Here is a 15,414-nt window from a genome sequence, read left to right as displayed (position 1 = left end):
AATAGTACTTGTTTAATAATACTTGAGTAGTACTTGTTTTTGGAAGGCAACTTATTAGTTTCATTGAAGATATCAGTGTTCATTAAAGATAAGGTGTGGTCAAAAAATTATGGCTATGTAAGTACCAGGAGAATCAAAGTAAAATGTTTTTGTTTTTTCTTTTTGCTTTGGGGTTAAATTTATGTGGAAAGATTATTTTACCATCTTTCTAATTCTTATACAGCTAACTGTGGAAAACTGATATGTGGACATGAATTTTCTAACTTAAATCTACATTTTCCAGTTTGAATTTGGATGTAGAATTTTTTAAACAAAATCTCCTGAGAAACAATAGAGACACACAGATAATTTTATAATTTCTTTTCAGAATTTCACTGACTTGTTTTAAATTCCTTTGGTTTCTAAGGGCTGCTTGGTTAGAATTCTGTATTTTTCAGTGATTTCTTCTCCCCTGCCCATTAACATTTACTGGTTTTATATGTTCTTGATCATTTTTCTGCCTAGAATATATTCTGTAAATGAAAATGTTGGAAGGCCACAAGGATATTATTTTATCATGTAATACTCTTCCTGGTTACTGTATAATCTTTTTTTTACTATTTCAATAATTGTCTTCTCCAGTAACAGTCTCCATTTTAATGTACAGTTCCTGCTTGTCATCACATGTAGAGTATTTGATGTTTTTTGATAGGAGGTAAACTACAGGTATGTCAAATAGAATAATTTATGCTAGTTTATTAAAAGAGTTTTTTTGTGGGAGGTGGGCAAATGTATGAATAATTTCTGTTACAAAAACTTCCTAAGTCCATCATAAATCTGTGAAGAAGGCATATTCTCATACATCTTAAATAGTCAAAACCTATAGAATATGGTTCTCTCTTAAATGACAAAAACTTATAGAGTCCCTCTCATTCTCTGCCCTACCTTGCAAAAACTAGATGGAGAGAGACTTTTTTGAACAACTTGAAGCATACTCATTGTGATAGAAACATCAAGTCTGAGATGCTGGTAGAATAGCTGGCAGTTTTTAGAAATCCTTACCACTCCAATGATTGTGTTAATCAGCAAATATCTCCCTTTTAGTGATTATTGAAATCTCAAGCTTTTTTTTTTTTTTTCCTGGAATGAGGTGACCATTATTTGTATTTTTTTAGTGATATGTTTTGGTTTCTTCCAGTTATTTAAATGTTTAAAAAAACCTCCATGTTGTCCAGAAATGGCGCCACAGGGTCTTCTCTCTTTTCAATAATTATTCTGAGGTGCTTATACCAAATACTAAGTTCATTTGCTTCTTATCACTTCCTTACTCTTATCAAATACCAGTCATGAGCAGTACAGCTGGTTTCACTAGTATCTTTCACCAATATTCATGAAGCTAACATTGATGTATTTTCATTTGTTTATGCTCACCTGTCTGCCTGTCAGGAAGAAGTATATTCATACAGTCTATACAAGAGCTTTTTAGTAAAATTAATGCTACGTTCAACTGGGTCTTCCACCAGGAAGGAGCGTTCCACAGGCAGTGGTGCAGCACAGAGGCTCTTTAGGATAGGAAAGAAGAATTTCTGCCTCAGCTGAGATTTTCAGAGAGCCTTCAGAAGAAAGCCTGAAGAGAAAGTATGAAATGGGAGAAAACTTCCATCACAAATAAAAATCAGCCTCAGGCTGGGCAAAACCTTGAGATGATTTGCTGACAAATCATCTTCTTTCCTAGTACATGCTAATACATGAGGAATTCTCAAGAAGTAGCATGTGGAAACCTGCTCCCCAGTGCTGCAACAACCCCTTTAAAAGATGGCCACAGAAATAAGAAGGTATCTCCCATGGCTCTTGGTGCCATTGGGAGACACCAGTTGGCTGATCTGATCTGAGTTCATACACAAACTTAATTGAAGGACTTCCTCAGATTAACTTTTATTTCCAATCAGACATCGTTCTTGATTTACAAACTCCTGGTTTTGATAGTTTGTGACAGTGCTTGGCCAGTGGATCCAGTGGCTAATTACTGCCATTATGGAAACCAGCTTGTGTTTTATTTGCAGGATACATTCAGCTAACATTAGCTTACAGACATGGATTGCTTTTTTGTTGTTGTGTTATCATCTTTTGATAATTTTTACCTGATAGAATGCAGTACAATATTCTTTCATTGTTTAAATGGAGGAAGAAAAAGATACAAGGGTACCAGAGACCCAAGTCAGCAGTAAAATAAAGCAGTAAAATAAGAAAATCTGGTACAGTAGACTATCAAATACTATGTGTGGTAACATTTGTTTAAGATTATTTTTTCTGAATGTCCTTAATTCTAAGCACATTTTAACATTGCAGCTATAAATATGGCAGTATTAGCTAAATTTATAAGATATTTTATTGAGAAGGGTAGGGGAGGGTTAAACGACTGTCTGAAACTACTGAAAATCAAAACGAAATTTGAAAACCAAAATAGATTAACAGATTTTGTTTTGGATTTGGGGACTATAATTTTAGTCGCATCTTGTCCTTGACTGCCGTAGACTAGAACGGTCAAAATAGAACATGTAAAGATGACATTTTTAAGGAAGCTAAACCAAGAGAGACTCTTTGGACTTGAGGCATTGCTTCCTCTTCCCCTTCTCCAGAAACATAGGACAGAGTATCTTAATATTGGCTGGTGCTTAGGAATATAAACAACAGATATATATTAGAAACCATCAAGATGCGAAGTTACATTTTACATGAAAATAATGTTAGAGATTGTAAAATGCTAGCAATATTTTGTGTTCTTATCTGATGTGACATATAGTCTGACATAGAACAGGGATATTGTAAAATCAAACCCATGAAATGCTGTATCAAGCATAAAATGAAATTCTTGAAATAATTTTAATTTCTAAAAAATTGATGTTTTTTTTACCAGATATAAAATTCTTCCTTTTTTCTGAAGTTGAACTTAACTGCACAACAGTTATTTCCCAAGTAGGTCATCAGTGCTTCATACTGCTACTTTATTCCCTGACTCTTCCCTCCCCAATCTCCCCAGTTAGTTACAGAGTAATTTTTCTGCATATGAAGCCACATGTAAGCTCTCTTTGGTGTTGTTCTCTGTCTAAGCTTTCTGTAATCTTAATTCATAAAATCCTCAGTGACTGTGCTTTGTTTGATTTGCTTTGCTTTGCAGCTAGAGCATCTGCCATATCCAAGTGGCCTCATGAATAAGCCAGGGACAGAAGATACTCACTCTGGTCTCTCTCTCTCAGGCTTTGGTATTCATACAGCCCTGGTTATTATAGTTCAATCTGTTTACACTCTCTAATGAATTCATGCAAAATTCCTTTGAGATACAGAGGATGTACTGCTGTTCCCTTTTTTAAGTGGGTGTTGAAGCACCACAAAAAAACCCTGTGATTCCTTTTGAAAAAGAATGAATTGTTTTTTCTTTTGCTTTATATGACATTCAACACTTAGATCTCTGAAGTCAAGATTCAAATGTAACCCTGCTAATTCCAACTGATCCCTAATGACTGGCTGGGATGTTCTGTGACAGAGAAATTGATATGGCTGATGGCCCCCCATCTGGTGTGGTAAAAGCTAGTAGTCTGGATGACTTCAGCTCTGTCCCCATCAGTCTCCCTAGCTGGGACAAAATGTGAGTCATAAGCAGACAGAACTTCCTATTTGCCAAGATCTGCCCTGACTTTAAATCATAGCTTTCTAGGCTGCGTATTTCCTTATGGACACCTCTCTTGTATTTCAACCTTCATCTTCTTGATGGACTGAGATCTGGCTCTTTAATGGTGACCATAGTAATGACTGGATCATAGCCAGATTTTCTTTTCCCTATTTCCTCATTATTGTTGTTGCTCTTTTTCAGATTTTTCTAGCAATAAAAACATTAGAATCTAAGTGAAATTCTGCTCATTAGTGCATAGGTGACTTAAGGAGATGTTTTATACTCTTCAAGAGATGTTTTACTAAATCTCCTAAATTTTGCAGAGTTGAACATTGAAATCTTTAAACATCTTATATGTTTATCTTTCCCAAGATCAAATAGGAGTGTTCTATCATATTTCAAATTTGCCACCAAGATTTTATCTTTTTCCTGTTTTATGGATCCATGCCTGAAATGCTGTACATGGAATAAAAACTACCAGTATATTCATTTGTTTTTCATTGCAAGAAAAGGATTCTTACAAGATGGGGCACTGAAAATAGATGACCCCTCTCACCAAACACAGATGTTTTGAGTCTCTGATGAGGTTCTGAAATGTAAATCTATATTTTCACCTCAATTTCACACTCCAGTTTTCCTATCACTACCTATAAAAAGTGAATTAGGGTGAATTAGGGTGAATTGCATTAAGAGCAATTTAGGGTGAATTGCAATTGAATAAAAAATAGTGTGGAAATGTGAAAATATACATAGGTTTTGTAAAAATACTTCTGCTGTGAGAATCTGGTTCTTTAGCACACCTTATATATCCTCTTTAATGCAGAAAAAAAGAAAGAAAATTTGAAGTTGTTTTAGAATGAATGGCAAATCTGAAGTTTTTGATGTTTCTTGTTTTGCAGTAAACAAAGCAAAATATATAAACAGGATTAGTATTAATTACTTAATTTGGTTGAATTGTAACTGGTTAGTTTTTAATTTATGTAAATTCATTTATTAATCTTAACACTGAAGAACTTTCAGGGGGGAATTTTTTTCAAAAAGAGATTTGCATTATTTTATATGCTTACTTCATCCTTACGCAGTACTAAGTCCTCACTTTTATTTTGATACATAAGATCTGACTTTCATTCTCACAATAATTAATTAATTTATAGCAAGAATAAGAGAAGGTAAAAAATTATTTATCTGAGTGTCTGAAGGAAACCTGAATATCTGTTTGCAGTTGGCAGAGTCCAGAGTGAAATGGTTGCTAGAGAGTTACATGGCTAAATGAGGAGATGAGAGAGTCCCGTGTGTATTGTGGGGAAAGCATGAAAGTTGCCATGGCTGGTTTAAGGCTTAGAGCCCACTTCCCTCTAAGCCTGAGGATCACATTCTTATTTTCAGTAATAACAAGGGTTCAGATATATTCAGTTTCTTTTCATGACTCTTACCCTACCTGTGAGAGTGCTCTCAAAATTTGATTTAGAATGTTCTAGTCCAATCTTTGCAGTTAAGCCAACAGTCTTCTTTAATCATCAAATACTGCAAAGAATTATCAGATTCATACATAATTTATAGAGAATATCATTAGTTTAGCCAGACATATCTGTTTTCCTGTAGAGGCTAATCTATCCTTTATATGAATTAAATTTTATTTCATATGAGTAATGGTTTTTGTTGCTACATAGGGACCTAGTTATTCAATTATCAAAGTTATTGAAGGAAGTATTAAGGGCCTATTTGATATGTTAAGGAAAAAGGGAAAAAAAATCAGATTGTTCTGAGTTCTAATCAGTTTCAATGCCTTGCATTTGGTAGAGTTAATACAAATAAAACATTGTAATGTTATGTTTCGTGCACAGGTAAAATGTCTCTTCTTGTATTTTCAATGGTTTGCCCTTTTTCAAGCTTCTGGATGAGAGCCCAAACTCTGCCAGAGGTCAGACTGGTGCAGAAGATACCAGTAGATAAAGCAGATGGATATATCTTACCTGAAATGAGGATTATCTTTCCTGTTCATGTGTGTGTATTTATCTCCACAGTCATTATAGCTACTGGTAAAAGCAATGAATCTTTTCAGAGAAAATATCTAGCTGAGAAAAAAAAGAGAGGAATGAGAAAAACCAGTGCCCCCACACCTGGAAATCTGCTTATATAGTTGATGTCAGAAAAACCATTTGGACATCTAAGTATGTGCTGCTTATTTAAAACAATCACTTAAGAGTTTTACTGAATTTAGACTTCAGAAAGGGTAAGGCATCTCTTACCTGTGGTCTTTCGCTGAGTTTTAGAAAATCAAGTTTTACCAGGAAAAGGAAATGCTTTATGAAGCATTTCTGTGGAGGGTAATAATGCCAATAAGATGCTAACGTCTGTAGGACCATTATTGTCTTTGTAGATTTGGCAGAATTGTGGGTTTCTGAACAGGAAAAAAAAAAAAGTATCTATATCTATGCAAGAGCCCAGAAGAGAAAACAATACCAGATGTAATTTTGAGAAATGAGATGTGCATAAGGTCTTGGTTCACAGTGTTTGCAGATGTTGTGGCAAGGGCAAAATAAATTATTTAGGCATGTCAAGGTGAGGAGAGAATCCACATTTATATTGACATACTTGTCATAGTGGACAGAAAACCCAACAAGGGAAAAGAAGATTTCTTTTCAATGCAAAAGAGTCTAAGTATGAAAAATAAGTACAATAATGGCTGAGGAAGGAAAAGGCACCAAAAAGAAGAAAATGCTTTTAAGTGAGTGGGGAACAGATATAAAAATACGAAATCAAAAAAGTATAAGGGTGTTTTTTAAATTTATAGTGGGAAACTGAAAGTATAAAATATGATACTATGAAGAGAAAATAGGAATCTAATATGTTGAATTCAGAAGCAGAGTTAAAATACCAAGAGAAAAAACCCATAAAATTCTGTAAGTTTTAACCCTTGAATGAATACTATTAGTACTGTTACTGCTACTAAAGGTAAACTAATTTTAAAAAAATCATCCAAATCATATATGTTCCTTATAAATTTTGAAAACAAGGAATCTGAAATATCAGCAGACTGTAAATAGAATAGTCTTTAAAATGGGACCTGGTCAGAAAATGACAAAACCAGTTCAGGATTGTAGCATTACTCTATTAGACTGTAGTGATCAAGAGAGTGCTAGCTATTGAGATTTCACCCACTTGATGTTTTGTCCTTTCTCGAGGACACAAGAGTATAATTTCATTATCTCATAGTGCTGATTACTGGACTGATTAAAATTAGCGAGGATAGTCACAACTGAGACTTTTACTTCTTTAGCCTTGTATTGAGAACCTGTAAGGGTTCTCCAGGAAAATCTAAACTCAGTCTGTGTGTGGTGCAGGATTGTGAAAGCATTTGTGATGAGCTCAGGCTGCAGCTGGCAGCTTGATGTTTACTTTGAGTTTCCAGTCTTAGGTTATGTGTTTTATATGCCTCCACCTAAACTAAATGTAACTTATAGAATAATAGAATATGCTGAGTTGAAAGGGGCCCACAAGGATCATCAGAGTCCAGCTTTTGGCCCTGCATAGGACCATGCCCAAGAGTTACACCATGCACCTTGGAGTATTGCCCCAAAATGCTTCCTAAACAATCATGCTTGGTGCTGCAACCACTTCCCTGGGGAGCCTGTTCCAGTGCCCAAACACTCTCTGGGTGAATATCCTGATACCCAACCTAAACCTCCCCTGACTCAGCTTCATGCCATCTTTTTTGAGTCCTGTTGTGAGTGAAGAGATCAGTGTCTGCCCCTCCTTTTCCCCTCACAAGGAAGTTGTAGGTTGCAACGATGTCTCCCCTTGGTCTCCTCTCCAGGCTGAACAGACCCAGTGCCCTCAGACACTCCTCAAAAAGCCTCCTCTCTAGATCTTTCACCACTTTATTGCCCTCATTTGGATGGTCTCTAATAGTTTAATGTCTTATGTTGTCGCACCCAAACCTGCCCCCAGCATTCAAGGTGAGGCTGCCCCAGTGCAGAGCAGAGCAGGACAATCCCCTCCCTTGCCCAGCTGGTGATGCTGTGCCTGATGCACCCCAGGTCAGGGTTGGCCCTCCTGGCTGCTAGGGCACTGCTGGCTCATGCAACTTTACATGGACCAGGACCCCCAGGTCCCTTTCAGCAGCTGTTTTCCAGCCTCTCATTGCCCAGTCCATATGCACAGCCAGGTGCAGAATATGGAACTTGCCCATGTTAAACTTCCTACAGCTGGTAATTGTCCATCTGTAATTTTGTCAAGGTCTCTCTACAGGGCCTCTCTGCCCCAAGGAAGGCTTAGTGTTTCATCACATCAGCAATTGCAGAAATACTGTAAATATTTGAATAAAATTTGAACCCATATATTTTGAGTAATTTAAAATGGTGTTATATTTATTCATATATATATGAATATATATATATATATATTCATGCATTATGTGATTTCAGTTAAGATTGATCATTATAAAAGTGAAATGTGTCCCATTGAAAAGAATGGACAGAATGAAGGACAATAAATTTTTACAAGAGAATGGGAAGCAAGATATTGAAGTTTTAAAATTTTCTAGCCAAGAGCTGCATAATATTTCAGTTTCATCTCAGTCTCCTACTCCTTTTAACTGAGAAGAAATATATATTGACAGAAAAAAGGATTCATAGGTTAGCCTAGAGCAAAATGTTCTTATTTTTCAGTATCTTCCACTGCATTTGAGAAGATGGCCAGTAGTATGGTTTATATTTTTCTGACATCTCCACTTTTCTCTTTTGCCTAAAGCAGAGTGAAAGTGTAGGCAAGAAGGAACTGTAGAATCCTCCTTGCAAAAAATACTGAAGGCCTGCTGCTCCTCAAAGTGGAATTTTCAAAGGACATTTAAGAGTTTCTGACTCTCAACTAAAATCTTATTTAAATCTGAATCAAGATTTAACCTACAAGTTCTGACTCTTCTCTTTTAAGGATAGGGGAGCTTTACTTAGTGGAGTGAAACAGATTTCCACTTCTTAAAATAATTGAAGTTTCATATAGATAAAAGGACCTGCATTAAACAAGTCAGTTATACAGTATTATTGACACATAGGAGAACTCAAAAGTGTGCTGATAAACCTTAGATCATGATTCACAGAAATTCACTTTTTTTTTTTTCTTTACAGAATAGCTGTTTTCTTTCTTAAAAAATTTGTCAAATATTTTACATGAGCTATGTGAATGAAACAGATGTACTGAGAGGATACAGAGGAATATTATAAAGAAATAATAATAAAAAAAATTATGTCTAGATTATTTTTCCATCATTGTGGTTAGGAGTTGTACATTTTTGGCATTTCAGACTTGTGTCAAAATGTGTTCCAAGATTTGCAAGGATGGGCATGGGGAAAATATTTCACATCTAGTTTCTAAAGGAGATTAAAATCTCTGTGCATGCAAAAAATGCAACCCAAAACTTGTTTAACAAAACTAATAACAGTGTAATCTTATGTTCAATTTTCTTCTTACCACTCAAAGACGCTCACAGATTGCACTGTGAGTGCATTCAATCAACTAATATGTAGAAATTATATGATTTTTCAGCATTTAAGATAGTCTGTCTAAAGGGATTTGAGGTTTAAATTAAGAGATTCGATATTTATTGCAAGTGGAATTTTGTCTGAGGTATTCTAATTTTTTAACCAGAAAAAGTACCCTGCAAGCTTTTCTGGACAGAATAAAAGTCTTGATAAAAGTTTTTCTGAAGGATGTTATTTTCTTCAGGATGGTGCTTTCCCCACACTCAGCTGTGGGAAGTGCAGTACAGTTTACAAGATGTTCTTTCAGCTGAATTACCGACACAATTTTCTAGATGTTCCAGAGATTCTTCCCTGATTCAAGCATTTCCCTCATTCAAGAAAGATGAGTTCTTCATCTTTCTACTAGGATAAAAGGATGTGACTGCAAACAAAAAAAACCATACAGATCCAGGAAGCACTGGATTTAGGCTCAGTACTTTAGGTATACATGTTCAGTGAAATTGCAAACACTTGAGATACAGATGTAATTTCAATATATACTCTATTAGCGCACTAAGTGGCAATACTCCGTATATTCAGCTTCTGTGAATAGTAGTTGCAAAAATTTTGCCAAAGTTCAGATAAATTGAATATACAAATGGTTTTGCTTTAGTACTGATGCTTATCATTTGTTTATTATGCTCTATTCCAGGAACTGGATGTAGTTCATTTATTCTGTTTGTTTCCAAAATGAAGATATTTCACAAGACTATTATCTGACTGCATGAAGGAAATCAAAAAGCTTGATAGAACTAATATTAATCAGGCTACATCCTACCTAAACGTGTGCACATGTATATATAGGCATAATTTACATGTATATATGATATGCATATTTGTGTGCAGTATGTAAATTTGTTTATAGATACATTTATACATATATTGCATTTATCTTCAAGTGCAATAACTGTAGATGAGTAAATTGAGCAATAAAAGCTATTTCTCTACAAAGTATTGATGTGTAGATATTAAAGTAGCTTCCTGGTACTAAATTATTCTAGTTTTCCTAACTTTCAAAAAGGCTTGTTCTTTTCTCCTCAGTGATGTACCAGTTTCCTGCCTTAGGTAAGATTTACAGCCAAGAGTTGTAACTTTTCATTTTATAAATTTATTTGACCTAAGGTTGAGTGTCAAATTTACCAGTTATCTCTTTTACTTCTCTAGTAAAAAATCCTTCCATCTTTGTGATCTTCTATTATCTGCTGTGAGATAAGAGGGATGCCTTTGGGAGTTATATTGCTTCAACTTTGTCAGTCCCTAATTAGTTATTTCTCATGACCCTGTGAGCAGCATATCAAAGTTTTGTATTACCAAGAGCCACAAGACAGAGTTCATACCATGTAGCTAGCCAGAAGAGAAATTTGTGGGCACTCCTGAGAAGAGTTAACTATGGTCTCGCAGAGCTTGCCGTATGCAGGTGAGGCAGGAGATGTGATTGGATTTTTCTAGGCACTAAGTGCAAGAATTTAGCCTACAGCCAGGAAAAGGAACCGTTTGGATATCAGCAGTCATTGCTGGCTCATTTCCCTCACAGATGTATGTCTCAGTTTCCTTTTGCCCATACACAATCTTCCTTGACTGATGGTGTCATCTTGGACACAATTGAGCTGCTTGAGCTGCATGCAGTCAACAGCCACTGCATATTCACGCCTCTCCTAATGTTACATAGATTAAAGGGAAAAAATTATCTCTAGACTCAGCTTCCTTTCAGAGCAGCTGTATCTGGGAAGACTAAACATTGCTCCAGCATGAAGTGTTGTCTCTAGCAAAAAGTGGGCAAAAGTTGTAGCCAAAAATGGTGTCAAATGAGGCCTACACATAGAATCAAACATGATGATTGAGGTTGGAAGACACTTCTGGAGAAATACCAGGATCACTCTCCTCAGAACAGGGCCAGTTGAAGCAAGTTGCTCAGTATTGTGTTTCATTGAGCTTTGAATATCTCTAGGAATGGAGAATTCAGGACCTCTCTGTGTCATCTGTCTCAGTGTTTGATCATCCTCATAGTATAAAAGCACATAAAGCTTATGTTTTGTGAGGTGGGTTTTTATTTTTGTTATTATTTCTTTTTATGGTTTGCATGGAGCTTTTCCACGTCATTTTATGCCCACTGTCTCTTGCCCTGTCAACAGATACTACTGAGAAAAGTCTAGCTCTTTCTTTTAAGTCCTCCCATCAGGTATACACAATGATAAGATCCTCCTGAGCCTTCTCTTCTCTGGACTGAACAGTCCCAGCTCTCTTGGCTTCTATTTATGTCAGATGCCCCTGTTCCTCAATCATTTTCATGGTCTTTGCTGGACTTGCCCTAGAAAATCCATATCTGTGTTGTACTGAGAAGCCCAAAACTAGACACAATGTTCTAAATATGTCTCATCAGGGCTGGGCAGATGGAAAGGATCTCCTCCTTTGAGTTACCATCAAAGGTCTTCCATATACTGCCCAGATGCTGTTCATCTTTACTTTAAGCACACAGTTGCTAGTTCATGGTCAACTTGTCGTATTATGTGTTGTATTATATGTTGTCAGTAATGGAAAATGCATGTAGTGCATTTTCCATTACTGAACTTCATGATCTTCCTGTCACCCCATGCCTTCAGCCTGCTGAGGTCCCTCTGAATGGAAGCATGATGGTCTGGTGTATCAAAAATTCCTCCAGTTTTGTATCTTTTCCAAACTCGAATCCATTGCCCAGGTCACTGATGAAGAGGTCATAGACAATTGTTTGTTGTGGTATCAGCCCTTGGGGCACATCCTAGCTCCATCCTCGAAGTTCAGCTCACTGGCTTCCTGACTATAAATTTAGTATTTTCAAAAGTATGTGTGAATTTGTTCTGTCATGAACTTTTCCTCACCTCACTTAAGCGAGGCACTTACTAGCAGAGGTAACTTGCCTGAATGTCAATGTTGCTCTGGATTTCAGACCTGTCAACAGAAAGCCACAGGAGGGTCAGTAGGGTGCTTTCAATTCCCAACAGTCACGTTATTTTTTCTAAGAGACACTTACTTATTGAACTTTTAAAATTTATATAGTGGCAGACCTCACATAGTCACAGTTGGTAAATTTATTACAGTTTCTGCTTATGAAGTGAAAATGGGAGAGCTTAGACATTATGAGATATCTTTTGACAAGTACTGTCACAAATAGCAACTACAGTATTAGTTTATGAGTCCTGTTTAATTATAAGCTTTTTAAAATGATTGAACCCAAGTTATTTGCATTTTAAATATACCATTTATTAAGAAATTTGCCTCTGAAGATCAGAAAAAAATTTGTAATAATTCACTAATTATAAAATAACTCAGTTTGTGTTTAGCTGATGCTTTTTCCAAGAGACTGACAAATCAATAGAAGTTGAAATCAGTTTGTTGGCTGAATAATTTTGAAGCTCAAATTTCAGCTAAATGGTCTAAGTGGAATTAAGTTTATCAGATTTTTTGAAGTTGAGTGATGTGTGAGGGAAAAATCTATTACAGTAGTATAGTACTCAAACACTTGCAATGTGTAAGAAGCCCACAATTATCTATGATAAATATGGATGACTGTAATGGCTTCTGGGAATTCTTTTTAAAATTTTGCCAAGGATATCAAAACGAGAGTGATAGTAAGACAATAAAACTCTAAATATGATTGTAGACTGTCAGCATTTTTCTATAATTTTTTTTTTAAAATTTGCAAAAAAACTTTTTGCATCATTGCTTTTCTACATTTCCATCAGCTTTTTGTTTAATCAGTGAACATTTTTCAGAAACACAGCAACACTATCCTTTTTTTTATACATGTCTGGCTCCTTTGTTTATTCCTGTTTAAAGAAAAAAAAAATACATACTTGTCACTCTGTGAACCTCATGCAATGTTATTGAAGTTTGCATTTTTACTAAAATACTTTAAATTTGAGTTCAAGGCTTTGAAATGAGAGAACACTCTCCTATTGGGAGTTTATATAGGTAGGGACAGAGGAAAGTGACATGGACAGGCTAGCTTAAAAGCCTTTAAAAAGATATTGATAGAAAACCATTAATTTCGCACACGTTCTTAATTTCATGATATGACTGTGGTGATTTGGAATGCCCTTCCCATGGCAGGAAGGGCATTCCAAATTGCATTGGAATGCATGTTGTTGCATACAGGATACACTGTATGAAACAATAACACAAATCACAGTTTGTTCACAATATCTCAACTTTCGCCTTTTTTCGAATGATAGTAAATCAGATGGTTTGATCATGATATTCTGCGACCTAGAATGTGAGGCTGATCTGAGTTCAGCATTGAAAAGCTAGACTTGCCCATGCCTTTGAGACCAAATAAGGTATGAAGTGATTTATTATCTTTTATGACTTGACTCCTGAAAAGCTGAGATAGACAAAAAATAAAATCAAAATATACTTATTTATAGAAAAGGAAACAAAGTTTTTAGATAATAATTTTTCTGTTGTCAAAATTTTTGCTGTAGTAAACAAATTTGTGCTTGTACATTTGGGTGCATGTACTTGCAACAATAGCGAGGTGCTGAAATTCAACCAAGTGTGTTTAATTTGTCAGTTAATGTACAATTCAGGTGTGTTGTATGCCCGAGTGCTTTTACTGCCTGATGTTTGTATTAATAGGCTAATAAAAAATGCCCTGGAGTGTTTTAATACTCTTACTGTATGTCTCTTTAAGCATCAATTAATTTATTTAAACTATATTTTTAAAACATTTTTTCTCTTAAGTTCACTTCTTTCTACATAAAATTAAAATCCTTCTAGCAGTGAAAGAATAAAATAGGAAACCCACTTTTTTAATGTCAACAGTATTTTTTCATTCACTACATATTATTTTATAAAATATTTTTATTTGTATTCCCTTTCCTGCATTACATTTGAATCTTACTGCCTTTTTCCTATCCTTCAAGAATAGCTCTGCTTTCTCCTTTCATTGCTTTTCCAGTTCTTCATATGTTTTTTCTTTCACATTACAGCAAATATTCTCTGATGCACAATTTTCTTTGTTATCTTTTGTTTTTACCAGCAACTGCAATTATCCTTGTATTTTAAGCTACTGAATTGCTAAAGAGCTATCCTAAGCTTTTCAGAACCTCTAGGGTTTGTTTGAGGTGCTTCATCAAAATGGCCTAAATAAAAATGGTAGTTATAGAAAGATGGAAATTTGTACTGAATCTTATATAGACAACTGTTCTACTTGTGGTCTGTCAGGTCCCTCATGGGTTGAAGAGATGTGTTGGCTATTTTAAGCCCTTGCAGACCATATGATCTGTGCCCTTTAAATTCTGTGAAAGTCGATGGCAAAAATGTATAATGTATCCGGGAAAAATATTCCGCTTAGGAAATTGTTATGCAGCAGAATTCTAGTATGCTTGACCTTTTCCTTAGTTTTGTAGATGTCACCATACAACTATAATGAAGTGCAAGCTGCCAGCTGCTTTTAAAAAAGTAGTTATATGGGGCAAATTTTAATCATAGCATATTCAAGGAAGCATTGGATTTTTTTTTTTATCCTTTATAGAATCATTGTCACTTAAAGTAAGAGCATCCACTTCTTACAAATAGTTTCTGTTGACTTCTTTTAGATAGATGCTATGCTGTCCCATGTGGATGGCAATCAAGGTGTAAAATGAAAAATTTGGGTGTCTCTACATGTATGTCAGAAAACTTCATGACTACCATTTAAGAATATAAAAGCCTTTTAAAGTCCAGCTACAATTTCAAGAGCTAGGTTGGGAGCTTCCACTTATCTTTCTATGTGAAATCAAAATGGAAAGTAAATCATTTCAACATGTCTGAAATGCTAATGAGAAGGACAGCCAAGCTTCAAAGAAAATTGTCATCTAATTCTGGAGTCCACTAGTTACATGTCTCAGTCAGCTCAACTGCTGAAAGGCCTGCCTTTCACTACAGAGGTAAATTAGCTCTCTCTGAAGTGCTACAGCCAGGTAGGAAGGGCACTTTCTCTTTGAAGTTTGACCACTACCACTTCTTTCTTGAGGAGCTGAACTTCAAAGGGAAATATTGTTTCTCTTCTTTTTTGGGTGTTGTATTCAGTTGTATATGAGACACAGCTGCCCTATATGTGAAGGGAGAAAAGCATTCTTTTAAACGATATTTCTGCAAACATATTAAATTGAAGTTTCAGATTATTTTCTCTGTGATCGAATAAGCTGAATAGTGGTTGGGAAGAGCTACTAGAGACTTATAACTCTCTAATTTACAGGATTTTTAAGAATGGATAAGAAAGAGAGAAAA

Source organism: Geospiza fortis, unplaced genomic scaffold (genome assembly GCF_000277835.1).
Source record: "Geospiza fortis unplaced genomic scaffold, GeoFor_1.0 scaffold281, whole genome shotgun sequence".
In the NCBI taxonomy this organism is placed as follows: Eukaryota; Metazoa; Chordata; class Aves; order Passeriformes; family Thraupidae; genus Geospiza; species Geospiza fortis.
This window is presented reverse-complemented; position numbering follows the sequence as displayed.